Source organism: Eubalaena glacialis, chromosome 16 (genome assembly GCF_028564815.1).
Source record: "Eubalaena glacialis isolate mEubGla1 chromosome 16, mEubGla1.1.hap2.+ XY, whole genome shotgun sequence".
NCBI classification, from domain to species: domain Eukaryota; kingdom Metazoa; phylum Chordata; class Mammalia; order Artiodactyla; family Balaenidae; genus Eubalaena; species Eubalaena glacialis.
This window is the reverse complement of record NC_083731.1, coordinates 81935434-81949515: the sequence shown is the minus strand read 5'-3', so window position 1 is coordinate 81949515 and position 14082 is coordinate 81935434. Positions and strand designations below refer to the sequence as shown.

Genomic DNA, 14082 nt, shown 5'->3' with positions numbered 1-14082 from the left:
CAAATATTTTGTCACATCTCCTTTATTATCCTGAAATGAAATTGAAAGATAATACAACCCACCTATCCATATAATTTCTTTTAAAAAAATCTGTATTTAAATATATGTATCTGTATCTCATATCCGTAATATAAAAAGAGAAAGGTAAGGAAAGTAATTCATGATTAACTACCCTGACTGTCAACACATTCCGTCCTTTGACACTGTCACATGGAGAGATATGCTGAAATAGTCAGATGCACACACCTGCCCCAGAGCCACCGTGAATGCACAGCCCGCCACGCACACTGACCCAGGCATGGCATTGCCTTGGGTGTTATGATTTTCCAAATTGATGACCAATTCTTGTTAAAGCTCCAACACAATAAAGTACAGTCTCTCCTCCACTTACGTTAAGTAGTTGCATTCCTTGAAAATTTAGAAGATATTTAACTTGTGCGAAAACACTTTGTTCACATATACAACAGTTAGCTTCCAGACTTAGATCATTATAAGTGAGTTTTTCATGTACAAGGATGTCAAGGGGAGCGTTTGAATGTCAGTGGGATGGGAGAAAATTCTTTGTGGGCAGGAAAGCTCCAGGCATTGCAAGACATTGAGCAGTTCTGCCCACGCCCATGTAATGTCAGCAACCCCTCCCCCATCACTGGTATGACCAAAAGCATCTCCACACATTTTGAAAAACCCCCCTAAAGCGTGGTTTCACACCCTTTAAGAACCACTGCTATCGAACATTAAGGATGCCTGGTAATAAACTTGATTCTATTTTATTAAAGAGTGTCATTATTATAGAAACTTACATTATAGCCACCATTGTATTGAATGATCACCATTTGTCTTGCTACTAGACTGTAAGCCTATGGAGGGTTAAGACCATATCTTACTGCATGCAGAGTGTCCAGCAGGGTCTCAGGCAATTAACTGGTGCTCAGCAGCTACCCATTCAAAAAATAAAGACATGAACATCTACCCTATTTTCAAAGGAACTTTCCTAAGTAATACATGCTGCATTTATCAAACTGCATTGTTAAGATATTACTATTAAGCTATTAAATGCTAGATTGTGCAAACCTAGAAAATAGTCAATGATCTGTGCCTTGCTGGAGAACGTTATCTTTCTTTCTTTGTTGAATTTTTTAAACATAACATGTAAGAAAAAAGATGCTAGCAACCACAGACCCTGCGGTGTTTTTCCTTAAGAAAATACTATTCCGTTGTTATAAAACAATTAAGAGCTTTTTGAATACAATAGGGCAGAGAAAAACAACAAAGATAGTCTATCTGCAAGTACATTATTATCCATTTGGAGAGATGGGCTACACATCTAGAAGCATTAAAGCTAATAAGCAAGTGCCATGAGGAATAGGGATGTCATTAAATACAGTGAGAGGTTAGGAAGAGATGATCATTCCTCCCTGGAACAGGAGGGCTTGAACACCAACATAAGTGATGGAGAGAATTTGGACTGGTAAACAGGACCACGTCCTAGGCAAAGGGAGGTGAGTGTAACAAAGGTTTGGAGGTGGCAACGAACATGATAGGTTGGAAGAGAGGCATCAGGGGAGTGGTCCAGGTGACAGTGGGGAGAAGATCGTGGTGGTGGTAATGGTGAGTAGAAGAAGTTTGCCTGATGGGGGAAAATGTAGAGAAAGTTGTTTGGCAGAGTGGGGACCAGACTGATTATATACTTTTGACCAGAATTACTTTAAAAGACCTGAGGTTGACTGTAAGTTCCATTTAAAAAAAATATTCTTAGAGATTTGTTTTTTCATCTTACCTCTTTGTGGCATTGAAAAAACAATGTTCATGGTCTGATTTTGGATTGAATGCTTAGTAATCACGTTAAGCAAGTTAAAAACAAGCATTAGAAAAGAGAAAATGTTATCTTTTGTTTTTATTTTATTATTATTTTAGATTATTATTTTTTTATTACCTTCATTCAGATAACTAATGTTAGAATAGCTGAGCACACAAAGTTAAAGGAAGGCTGTGTTCCGAGCTATGCTTGGGTTTGGGATCAGAAATCACTTGCAGCTGTGCCACCTTAGGCAATAACTTAACACTGATGAACCTCAGTTTTCCCATCTTTAAAATAGGGGCAATACCTGGTTCATAAACACACACAGGTTTTTGGATTAAGTGCAATAACCTGTCAAATAGCCCATTATGTGGCACATAGAAGACACTTAATAAATATTAGGTCTCTTATTAGATTAAAATAAGACATTTAACCCCTTTAAGGTTAGGTGAAATTTGTGTTCAGTCATGGAACAAGCAAAGCTTGTAAAAATTACGTCTCATCAGCTAAGCAAGTGTTTATTATCTGAGTGACCTTGGATTCTCCGAACTTCAGTTTTCTCACCTTTAAGATAGGGATAATATACCAAGCTCAGAGAGTTATTCTGAGAATTAAGTGAGGTGATGCATGAAAAATGCTTAGCGTAGTCATGGGCACAAAGCAATCTCTTAATAAATGTTATCATTGGTGCCATTATGTTACTAGTATCACAATGATGCCTACTATATGCTATGTACATGTCCTATCTCTATCTTTATTACAGTCCTAAGTGGTGTGTGTTTTTTAAATTTCATCTTTACTGAGGTGTAACTGACATATAAAATTGTAAGGTATTTAAATTTCACATTATGGTGATTTGACATACATACACACTGTGAAAATATTCCACTCATCTAGTTAATTAACACATCCCATGGTATGTATTATTAATGTTCCTAATTTTATATGGGCAGGAGCTGAAGAATGGGGAAATTAAATGGCCTGCTCAGGGTCACCAATTGGTTAACTGGCGAAGTTGGACTTGAACACAGATCTTCCAATTCCAAGTCTGGAGTGTTTTCCATCATGCCTGTGCTGCCTTGAGCCATTGTAATGTGCCAGGATAACCCTTTCCTTCAAAGCCCAGTGAGAAGATGATTCATGGGGCAGTTTGGAAACCACTGGACAGAATAACAAATGTTTCTTGAGACCCCAGAGCCTCAAGTGACATTTTATATATAGGACCAGTCCTGCCTAGTACAAGCCCTGCTTTTCCAATGATGAAGATAAAGATGGAACAGATAACCCTATTCTTGGCAACTCCTCTTTGTTGTCAGTGCACGTCTCCCAATGCCTTCATGCTGGCGTCATGGGCTCTGGGAGTTGGGTGGGAAATTTGACTGCTGGGAATAATTCAACACAGTTTACCTTGCAGTACTGAGCACTGCTACCTGGGGTTGTAAACACGTTTGACTCATCACCATCTATGTCATAGCAGAGTTTTTTAAGCTGACTGCCAGTCAGTGTTGATCATTTCTTTGGTTCCATTTAGAGTGGTGATATTCCTTATGAAAATAAATATTTTGGAGGTACAGCTAGAATATAAACAAACATGCAAGTGGAGGCACTACAGACCTCGGCATTCGTTGGGTTGCAGAAGTTGCCATCTTGGCTGCATATGTAGTGCTGGTCTGGGCACATGGCAGAATTTCAGCAAATTGGAAATTAAGTTTCTGGGAGCCAACAAATGTTAAACATCTGCCAAAGTGAATTATGAAACAAAAATTTTCTTTATTGAAAATGTTGGTGCTTTTCAATTACCTGAACATTGTAATGCTCAGTATTTCTGAGATACGCGAAGGGCCTGAAATCGTGACGTTGGGACTCAGCATCTTCCATGGGGTGGAAGAAGGAGGGTGGCCTGTCCCCCTTACTCTTTTGTATTCAAGGACAGACCTACTTTTCAAAATCTCTGTAAGGTCATCTGGTGATTATTTTTTAACTGAATGGCCGTGATTGAAAGTATATAGGCTCATCTGCTAGAGCAGAGTCTGTGCCAGAAGAATCTTTGGAACAACAGCAGCAAAATTCATGAGATTCTTGTGAGTTTCACTATGTTCTTTGAATGTTGGCTTCTTGAAAGATCTATGGGCAGCCACAGGCAGAGCCAGAATTCACCATCTGCCACTGCTCTTGGGAGTATAAGAAGAAGATGATGATTGTTAACATTATTAATTATTCATCATGAGACATTTATTACGATACCACAGTCTTCTGCTGTTGGAGCTCATGCATTAAATTAAACAGACATAAGAAACAGAAATGTCTATCTTCCTCAAAAAAAAAAAAAAAAACCTGAAAAGAGCTGACTTTAAGCAAACAATATATAGTAAACTATACTTAAAATTTTTTTTTCTCTGTGTTAGGAGATAATACATTCAGGCTGAAGAAATGCAAAATATAAGTGTGTGGGCCTAAAACTTTGACTAAAATCCACACATGAAGACAGCCGTTTAAATGTGGACCTTTACCTGTATTTCATTCATCAGTAGTAGAATCAGATTAATAAAATTTCAACTTTGAAAAAGGACCCTGAAGTAGCCTAACCCTGTGCCCTCTGACAGAAACTTCTCAATAATATCCTCATAGACAGCATGTTTGGCTTCTGTTCACATACCTCCAGTGACAGGAAACTCATTATCTCCAGAGGAAATTCATTCACTCAGCATATTTACTGAGCACTTACTAACTAACTGTCTTTGTGGAGCTTACCTCTAGCCAGAGGAGTCAGCCATAGATGATAAATTCAGTACTTCAGTAAATTATATGTTAGGGTGTTCATTCATTCCGTTTTCAGATGTCTTTTTTTTTTTAATTAATTTATTTATTTATGGCTGTGTTGAGTCTTCGTTTCTGTGCGAGGGCTTTCTCTAGTTGCGGCGAGCGGGGGCCACTCTTCATCGCGGTGCGCGAGCCTCTCACTATCGCGGCCTATCTTGTTGTGGAGCACAGGCTCCAGACGCGCAGGCTCAGTAATTGTGGCTCACGGGCCCAGTTGCTCCGCGGCATGTGGGATCTTCCCAGACCAGGGCTCGAACCCGTGTCCCCTGCATTGGCAGGCAGATTCTCAACCACTGCGCCACCAGGGAAGCCCTCAGATGTCTCTTTTTGCCGGAAAGTTTTCTCTTATAGTTCCTTTCCTATAATGATTGTTTAGGTATTTGAAGAAAGTGCTCATTGCCCCCTTAATTCACCTCATTTTCAAATTATACACTCTTAGTTGGTTAAGCAGCTACTTAATACCTACCAGTTTGCTTCAGCAGTCATAACAAAGGACCACAGACTAGGTGGGGTAAACAGCAGAAGTTGGCTCAGAGTTCTGGAGGCTGGGAAGTCCAAGATCAAGGTGTTGGCAGGGTTGGTTTCTTTAAGGCCTCTCTTCTTGGCTTGCAGATGGCCATCTTCTCCCTGTGTCTTCACATGATCTTTTCTCTGTGTATGTCTGTGTCCTAATCTCTTCTTATCAGGACACCAGTCAGATTGGATTAGGACACTAGTGGCCTCATTTTAACCTAATTACCTCTTTAAAGACCCTACTCCAACTACAGTCACATTCTGTAGTCCTGGGGGTTAGGACTTCAACATATGAATTTAATGGGGGACACAATTCAGCTCGTAACATATATTCTTGAACTGGAACACCCACAAGCAGGCAGAGTACTCCACAGAGAGAATCAGGCAGGATGGTCACATCCCATGTGCTAGACATCTAGATTACCTTTGAAAGCCCCAGCATATTGACTGACATTGAACTTGCAGTCAACAAGAAGTGCCAAGTCTTTAAATCAGGGGTCCCCAACCCACGGTACTGGTCCGTGGCCTGTTAGGAACCAGGCCACACAGCAGGAAGTGAGCAGCGGGCAAGCTAACGGAGCTTCATCTGTATTTACAGCTGCTGCCCATCGCTTGCATTCAACATTAGATTCTCACAGGAGTGCGAACCCTGCTGTGAACTGTTCATGAGAGGGATCTAGGTTATGTGCTCCTTCTGAGAATCTAATGCCTGATGACCTGAGGTGGAGCTGAGGCAGGGATGCTAGTGCTAGGGAGCTGCTGCAGATACAGATTATCATTAGCAGAGAGGTTTGACTGCACAGAGACCATAATAAACAATTGCTTGCAGACTCGTATCAAAACCCTATCAGTGAGCGGCAAGTGACAACAAGCGCAGGGCTCCCACTCATGCTGCATTATGGTGAGTTGTATAATTATTTCATTATATATTACAATGTAATAATAATAAAGTGCACAATAAATGTAATGTGCTCGAATCATCTTGAAACCGTCCCCCTCCTTCCCCCCACCCCCGTCTGTGGAAAAATTGTCTTCCACGAAACCGTTCCCTGGTGCCAAAAAGGTTGGGGGGCTTCCCTGGTGGCGCAGTGGTTAAGAATCTACCTGCCAATGCAGGGGACACGGGTTTGAGCCCTGGGCCGGGAAGATCCCACATGCCGCAGAGCAACTAAGCCCGTGCACCACAACTACTGAACCCGTGTGCCTAGAGCCCGTGCTCCATAACAAGAGAGGCCACCGGAAGCCTGCGCACCGCAACGAAGGGTAGCTCCCGCTCAACACAACTAGGGAAAGCCCGCACGCAGCAACGAAGACCCAATGCAGCCAAAAATAAATAAATAAATAAATAAATTTATTTTAAAAAAATAGGTTGGGAACCGCTGCTTTAAATGACTCGGTTTTTTTTTTTTTTTTTTAACATCTTTATTGGAGTATAATTGCTTTACAATGTTGTGTTAGTTTCTGCTGTATAACAAAGTGAATCAGCTATATGTGTACATATATCCCCATATCCCACCCTCCCTATCCCACCCCTCTAGGTGGTCACAAAGCACCGAGCTGATCTCCCTGTGCTATGCAGCAGCTTCCCACTAGCTATCAATTTTACATTTGGCAGTGTATAATTAAATGACTTGGTTTTAAGTCACATCTTCTTCCATCCTTTGCATAGATTATTCATTCGTTCAGCTATTCATTCAGTGAATCTGTCCTGAGCACCTGCTACTTTGGAGGTACTGCACACACTGTGTATGCAGCAGGGAAACAGGCAATGTCCCTGCCTTCTTTGGAGCTTAAATTATGTCCGTGAAGGCTTTCAATAAACAAGTGAACAAACAAATATGTATTATAAATTGATACGTGCTACAAAGCAAATGAACATATAAGAGAGGCACCCTACTTCTGATAGTTTTTTGGGGGGGTGGCCAAAGTACAGAGTTTGAAATAAAATATTATATTTTAGGTTTGGCCCATATTCCGTCCTGTCCCAGTCATTTACAGGAGAGATCCTGGCTGTCATTTATTGTATACAGTGCCTCCCCGTCTCCCAGATCAGAACAATACCACTGGAAAATGTCATAGAACTAACAATAATATCCATCAGCTATACGTAACTAAAGGTCTAGCCATCATATATAAAGTGGGACTCTAATTAGAAATATTAACAGGAATCAAGCTTCCCACTGCTAAGTTTTCTGTATCACTAGCCTGAGCCTTAAATGTTCCTCTGGTTGTGCCACATTTATCCCAAAAGGCCTTTGAAGTTGTCTGTTTGATGATTCTTAAAAGGTCAAGTCCATTTAAAGTGTTTCACTCATAATGTGGGGAAATGAAAGTTGTTTTCAATTTAAACAGAAAGAACACCATTTGCAAAACAGAATGCCCATGTTTATGGTATCAAGGCTCAAAGGTGATGTCCATCAACTTCTTTCAAATGGACCTGACCTGCCCATGCGGGGCTACTCCAGAAATCTGGGTCCAAGGCAGTGTGGGTCCAAGGCCAGCCCTCACCCAGACCAGCTCCATGGTGCCCTCTCTCTTCTTACCTTGGGCATCCTTGGCATTTTTTTTAAAATTTATTTACTTATTTTATTTATTTTTGGCTGCGTTGTGTCTTCCTTGCTGCGTGCGTGCTTTCTCTAGTTGCGGCGAGCGGGGGCTACTCTTCGTTGCGGTGCACGGGCTTCTCATTGCGGTGGCTTCTCTTGTTGCGGAGCACGGGCTCTAGGTGTGCGGGCTTCCGTAGTTGTGGCTCGCAGGCTCTAGAGCGCAGGCTCAGTAGTTGTGGCGCACGGGCTTCGTTGCTCCGCGGCGTGTGGGAACTTCCCGGCCCAGGGCTTGAACCCGTGTCCCCTGCATTGGCAGGCGGATTCTTAACCACTGAGCCACCAGGGAAACCCATCCTTGGCATTTTAACAACCAGTTCTGCACGTGCTGCTCTGGTTCATCCTGGTTTCCCCCACAGACGCAGCCTCTGTCTTTGTCCTCAGGCAGCACACCCAACATTGGGGTAAAAGGTACCCCAGATTGCTCGGCTGCCAGTACCCTGAACTGACTGACTCTTTTTCTGGTCGGGGTAGGGAGAGTGCAGTCAAATTCAGAGAATTGGGGACTGAGCAGTTCATCCAACAGGTACGTCAACCTAGACCATCACCGGGCTACCGACCCCAAGGTGATGTTGCCTTCACATCTGTGGTAGCATACTGAGAGCAGTAGAGAAAATGAAATGCTTTCATACACAGTCAAACCTCACCTTTAATTTAGCATGGACTACGGCTTGTCAAGCTTCCTGAGCAGAGAGGTACTGTGGTAAGCATTTGCCCACGTAGGTATTATTTGACATTAGTTTGCTTATTGAATCGGCACATTATAATCCACGATATACATAGAGTAAGTTAAATTGCAACAAAATTCATTCATTCATTTATTCATTCATTCAGTATTCCTTGAGCACCTATCTTGTCCCTGTATTCTTCTGAGTTACTAGGATTACAGCCGGGAATAAAATAGGCATAACCCCTGCCCTAACAGATCTTATATTCTAGTGAGGATGGGAGACAGACTATGAATGTGGACATATGTATTCTTTAGAAAGTGAAACATGCTTTGAATAAAATGAAGGAAAGGAGGATACAGTGACAGGGGAATGAAATCTTACCTTATAGATGGTGGTGGTCAGGGCAGATTTTGCTGATAGGCAGAGACTTGAAGAAAGAGAAGCAGTAAGGCATGTGGACATCTGGATAGAGAGAGTTCAGGTAGAGGAAAGAGCAAGTGCAAAGGCCCTGGGCTTGACCTGTTTGAGGAGCAGCAAGGAGGCCACTGTGGCCGGAGTGGACCTAGTGCTTCTTCATTGCTGGTGTTTCAGAAAGTGTAACAGAAAATTAGATCAATTCTTCACTAGACTTGCTCTGTTTTGTTACTGCTGTTGTTCTTGTTGCTAACTAAAAGTATGTGAGAAAAGGGTATTTTAGTTCTACTAAGTCTATGTTATTAACTGGCTGAGTAGGTAATCCCAGGCGGGTGTGTGTGTGTGTGTGTGTACAGACATGTATGTCTGTATATCTACATATATACAAGTTTAATGAAATTAGGAGAGCAGTTGAGACATACATTTTTATGTTTAAATGTGAGAGTGAGACTCATCTACCTGATTCAAAAAAAAGCCCTTTTGGCCTGTGATGCAGTCTGCCCTTAGCAATCACTCCTGCCGGTGCTATCCTTTTCATCCTCCAAATAAAGCACAGGAGTTGGGTAAGAGCCAAAGTAATTAGAAATGTAAATAAGAGCTCTGATTCTTGGCAGGATTCCTCACACCTGTGTTAAACTACCACAGGCGCAATCCCATTGGTGCAGACAATTTTATAAGCAAAACCTGAGGGGGGCGGAGGTTACTTCCTGAGGTCAGTCTTCTTTTCACGCACAGTCGGCCTTCCCTGACCTCCTGCTGGCCCGCTTCTGGGTACCATGCATCCTGAGAAATGTTGGGAATTTTTTTTTTCGGTTACAAAGATAACAGTTCTCACGCTTCCAAGTGTTTCCATGTGTCAGATTCTGAGGGGTGACCTGTGTTGGGAGCAGAACGCATGCAGGTGATACTGTGCTGGTGAGCCTAGCTCAGCTCGTCTAGCGGGAGTGGTTCTGACAGCCCAACGGGGCCATGGCTGTGACCTCAGAGGACGCCAGAACACTTGAGGTACCAGAAGAGCAAATGAATAAAACTTTACCTGCTTCAGAATTAGACTCTGAAATGCACCAATGTAGCTTCAGTTGGTCCTGAGAGCAAAGTTTGCAAATTTAAGAACAGTGTTTGGACTCATTCTTTGGCCATAACCAATATTTAAATATTTAATATTTTATTAAATATTTTAATGCTTCAGTCTCTCCATTGGTGAAATTCAGTGATGTGGTAGACCTTCATGTGATGTGAAGGTACGATAATTAATTGGTATCTTCTCAGGAAAAAAAACGTCACAGTGAGCCGTGGTGGTCCTTCTTGGTTGGAGCTGCTTCTCTGTGAATGACCGGCTGGGTAAGTGTGTCCCAGTAAAATTAAGTCTTGTCCTTGACAAGTGTTTTCAGAGCATTATAAGATTTCATGGATCACATCCTGTATCAGCCTGGTTGTTTCTAAGGGCTGAACAAATGCACTTAAAGAAATTTTGTGGTAATGGCAGAATATATCAGAATTAATCTCTAGAATTACATCTCTCTGCTTGGATATTTTAGTAAAAACAGGCATGTGATTTTTAGTCTTTGGTTTGTATGAAACAATTAGTTGTTCTCCGTTTTATTGTGTCTGTGGATTTTTACAGAAAACCACTTGACAGATGCACAACCGAAGAGTACCTTTTGTATATTTAATGTATTGAGAGGGATGTTATCATAGCCGATGCTTGTGGGCTCACCCACAAAAATAAACTTCAGCAAGCGTTTTATAGAATCTGTGCTGTTCCAGGCACCATGCTAGAGGCTGGTAATTCAGAGATGAGGGGCACGATCTTCCACTTCTTTGAAGGAGCTCTCAGTTTAGTGGGAGGCAGACAAACTAATAATCTCAAGACTGTGTAACAAGTGCAACTGGAGCCCAATGAGGAGCATGGGGGAGGGTTAGAGTTGAGAAAGAGGGAAAGAGGAGAATATACAGTGCAGAGCATAGCAGTATGGTGAAGTGATGTTTGGAGGAGCTGTGGACAGTTCCCTTTGGCTGAAGCACAGGGTTGCATGAAGTTAGAGAAGTAGGAAAGGGTCTAGGATGACAACCAAAGGTTGAGCTTTATCCCCAAAGGGATAGAGGGCCATTGAACAATCTGCAGCTGTAGGCAGGACTGCAAGACCAATGAGATGACTGTTGGCATTGAGCCCAGCAAGGAATTATCAGGACCTGAGTTAAGACAATGGTGGTGGGAATGAAGATGGGAAGACAGATACAAGAGATATTTAAGAGGGAGAATTGACAGGGCTTGCTGAGTCTTTGGATGTGAGGGATGAGAAAGAACGGAGTTCTTGGCTTTCTAACTTAAGTGACTTAGTAAATGGCGGTGCCATTCAGGCAGTAAAGGAGACAGTGGAAACTGGGGAAGGGAAGTGGTGAGTTCAGATGTAAAGATGTTGAATTTCAGGCACTTGCATGGTATCTAGGTGGAGACAGACAACAAAATGTAAAAAGGTACACATGGATGGAGACCTCAGCGGAAGATCAGAAGCGTAGAAATAATTCAGGAAATGTAAATTGGAGAGCGAGAGGGATTAGGAAGGGTATTCAGAAAGGGTGTGTGTGTTTAAGAAACTCGGCTGTAAGGAGGAGAGGGTGGTGTGTTGTTTCATCAGGTGCTGCTGAATCCATAAAATTGACTTTTCCCAGCCTAACTGGCCACGCGTCAGGGCATTCTCTATCATCATCAAATCAACAGGTTCCTCACAGCACTGTTTGAGAGGATAAGGGTCGAAGTTGTTACATTAAAAGTCAATCAAGGTCAGACAACTGTCTGGGACTTTCTAACACCTGCTGCTATTCCTGAGTAGAAAAAGAGTTTCAAAATCTCATTAGAGATGTTCTGGTCTTGATGCTTTGAATAGGATGGGTGTGGGATAGCTCCACAGAGAAATCTCTCCTTATCATGTCAGAAGGAACACCTGGCCTCCTACCTTAACAGGCACTTGGTGGTTTGTAAAAGAGCACTGGATTTCAGTTCTTCCACCACTGGAGACCTGGGGTGAGTCCCTTCCAGCTTAGGCTTGGGTTTTCCCTCCATATAAGTGGATTTGACGATATGACTTACAAGACCCACTCCTCCAGGTGCACCAGACTTTGATTCTGTTGTCAGAGTTTCTATTTGTTTTCCCTTCCCCATCCCTCCCATGCTTTGCTTCTTCTACATGATGGTTTCTGTAGTTTTCGGTTTACAATACACTGCTAGGAAAGAGCCCCATCTACAACTGACACGGTTGGAAATTGTGGCAGGGAAATGAGAAATCAAACACCAAGAAAATTGAGACTACTTTCTTCCAGCTTACTTTCTCCTTGGCTTTTCGCCTCTTTGGGCTGCCAGCTTACTCCTCCTCTTGGCCAAAATGGGAGTTTGTTCAAACAGATATCTGGGAGCCTGAAAAATTATGGACAGCTTCTCCATGGGGGAGATTCAAGGCCTGGAGCCGCCAGGATAAAGTCACTAATGTGCTTTGGCCCCCTGCCATTGGTTAATTCTAATCATTCATTTACCCCAGTAGCTGTTCATTCAGTGATTACTTACCGAGGGCCTCCTGTGTGCTGTTTATTGGGCTCACCTGGGGTCCCAGGGTGCCGGCCTGAAAAGGTGAACACAATGAACATGGAATCTGCCCTAGTGGAGTTAATAGTCCAAAGAGGGAGGAAAGAATATTGGAAAAAGTTACACAATAAAAGCATAACTACAAATTGTGATAAGGGCTATTAAAAATAAAGTAAAAGTAGCAATGAGGAATTTTAAAAGTAGGTCTGGATTTAGACCAGGATGTCAAGGGAAGGCTTCTCTGAAGAAATGATGCTTAGACAGATAGGAAGACAAACAGGATTTAGCCAAACAAAGAGAACAGAGAAAGCATGTAGGCAGCGGAGCAGCACTGCTTAGACCCTGAGGTGGCCAGAGACTGGGAGGCGGGAGAGAAGGGGAGACGGGAGACACAGGTGTGGCCAACCGGGCAGGAGCTGCAAAACCAGGAAAGTTTGAGAAGAAGAGTGGAGGTCAGGGCAGCAAATGCTGCTGAGATGCCACTTCAGTTAAAGACTGAGCAATGTCTGCTGGCTCACTGGAGGCTACTGGTTACCTTAGCGGGAGTGTGGCCACAGGAGACTGAAGAGGAAATGGGGGGACAGGTGTAAAAGCAGCCGTGCTAAGACACTAAGCTATGATGGGGAAGTCGGGAAGAGAAGGTAGAAATTGGAAGGAAATGTGGAATAAAAGGAAGGGTTTTGTATTGTCTGTTGCTGGCTTTTCAGATGAGAGGTTTATTCAGCGTTTTAATAAAGACAGGAAAGATCTCATAGAAGGAGAAAGGTTAAGATACAAGAGACTGAAGGAGTGAGGTCCCAGCAAGGCGGCAGAGATGGGTCAGAAGCGGCGTTTCCTCCATCCTAACAGGAGACGCAGGACGGTGGTTTTGGGGATTTGGTGGCAGAAAAATGGGAGCCTTCACATCCTGCAAATGGGATGGCAGGAGGGGAAAATGCAAGACATGACAGCCGCAGAGGAGGGAGCCCTGCTTACCCCACGACCCCTGGCGGGGCAGCCTGGTCCCCTGTACCTGCTGGCAGGGCTCTTTTCTCCTCACCATCTGTCCCACTGATCCTGTCAGCGTTCTTATAAGTGTATAAGGAAGGTGTTTTGAGTTTGTTTCCTGTGGTTTTCCAATGCCAAATTACACCACTTTATGTAATTTCCTTATGAATCCAGAATATTCTGCCATGGGAGCAGTGCATTTTGCTCTGGTAATTTTTCTTCCCTGTTTTATTTCTAATTAATTTCATGATCCTCCCCCCTCCATGTTCTTGCTTTTACCTTTTAAGTTGCTTATACCCTTTGGCCTTGTAATCTGAAAAGCACATGATTTTGTGTCTGTCTTTTCTGGTTGTTTTTTGTAACTACATCTCACAGTTCGGTCTGCCTTCCATCCCATTTTTATAGAACACATTATGAAGTTGGAATCTTTCATGCAAGCCCACTTGCAAAAATATCCAAATACTTTGCCTTGTGTATTTTTTGGCCTTTCTCTCCCCCGACACCCCCTCTCTCTTATGATTAGGAACTTTCAGGCAACATTTGTGGCAATAACTAGAATGTCTGCTAGATCTTTCCTTTCCTTCCCTCTTCCCATTTCTGTTAGCCACCTGGCACTCACCAGGCCCTGCTGCTTTCACCTCTGGGCTTTGTATTTGTTGTTTCCACTCTGTGTCCTGTGCTTGCACTCTCCAGATC

The 14082-nt window shown here is 42.8% G+C and overlaps 1 protein-coding gene across 2 annotated transcripts in view; it reads left to right on the top strand.

Annotated features, from left to right (window-relative positions):
- Positions 1–14082, top strand: part of FRY (FRY microtubule binding protein) — a 327509-nt gene that overhangs the window by 49991 nt on the left and 263436 nt on the right. The window contains exon 2 of one of the 2 annotated variants that reach the window (XM_061171164.1): positions 10089–10160. The exons of the other annotated variant lie outside the window; for it this stretch is intronic. The gene's annotated coding sequence lies outside the window, so the exon portion shown is untranslated. The remainder of the gene's footprint in view (positions 1–10088; positions 10161–14082) is intronic. 2 annotated transcript variants of the gene reach the window in all.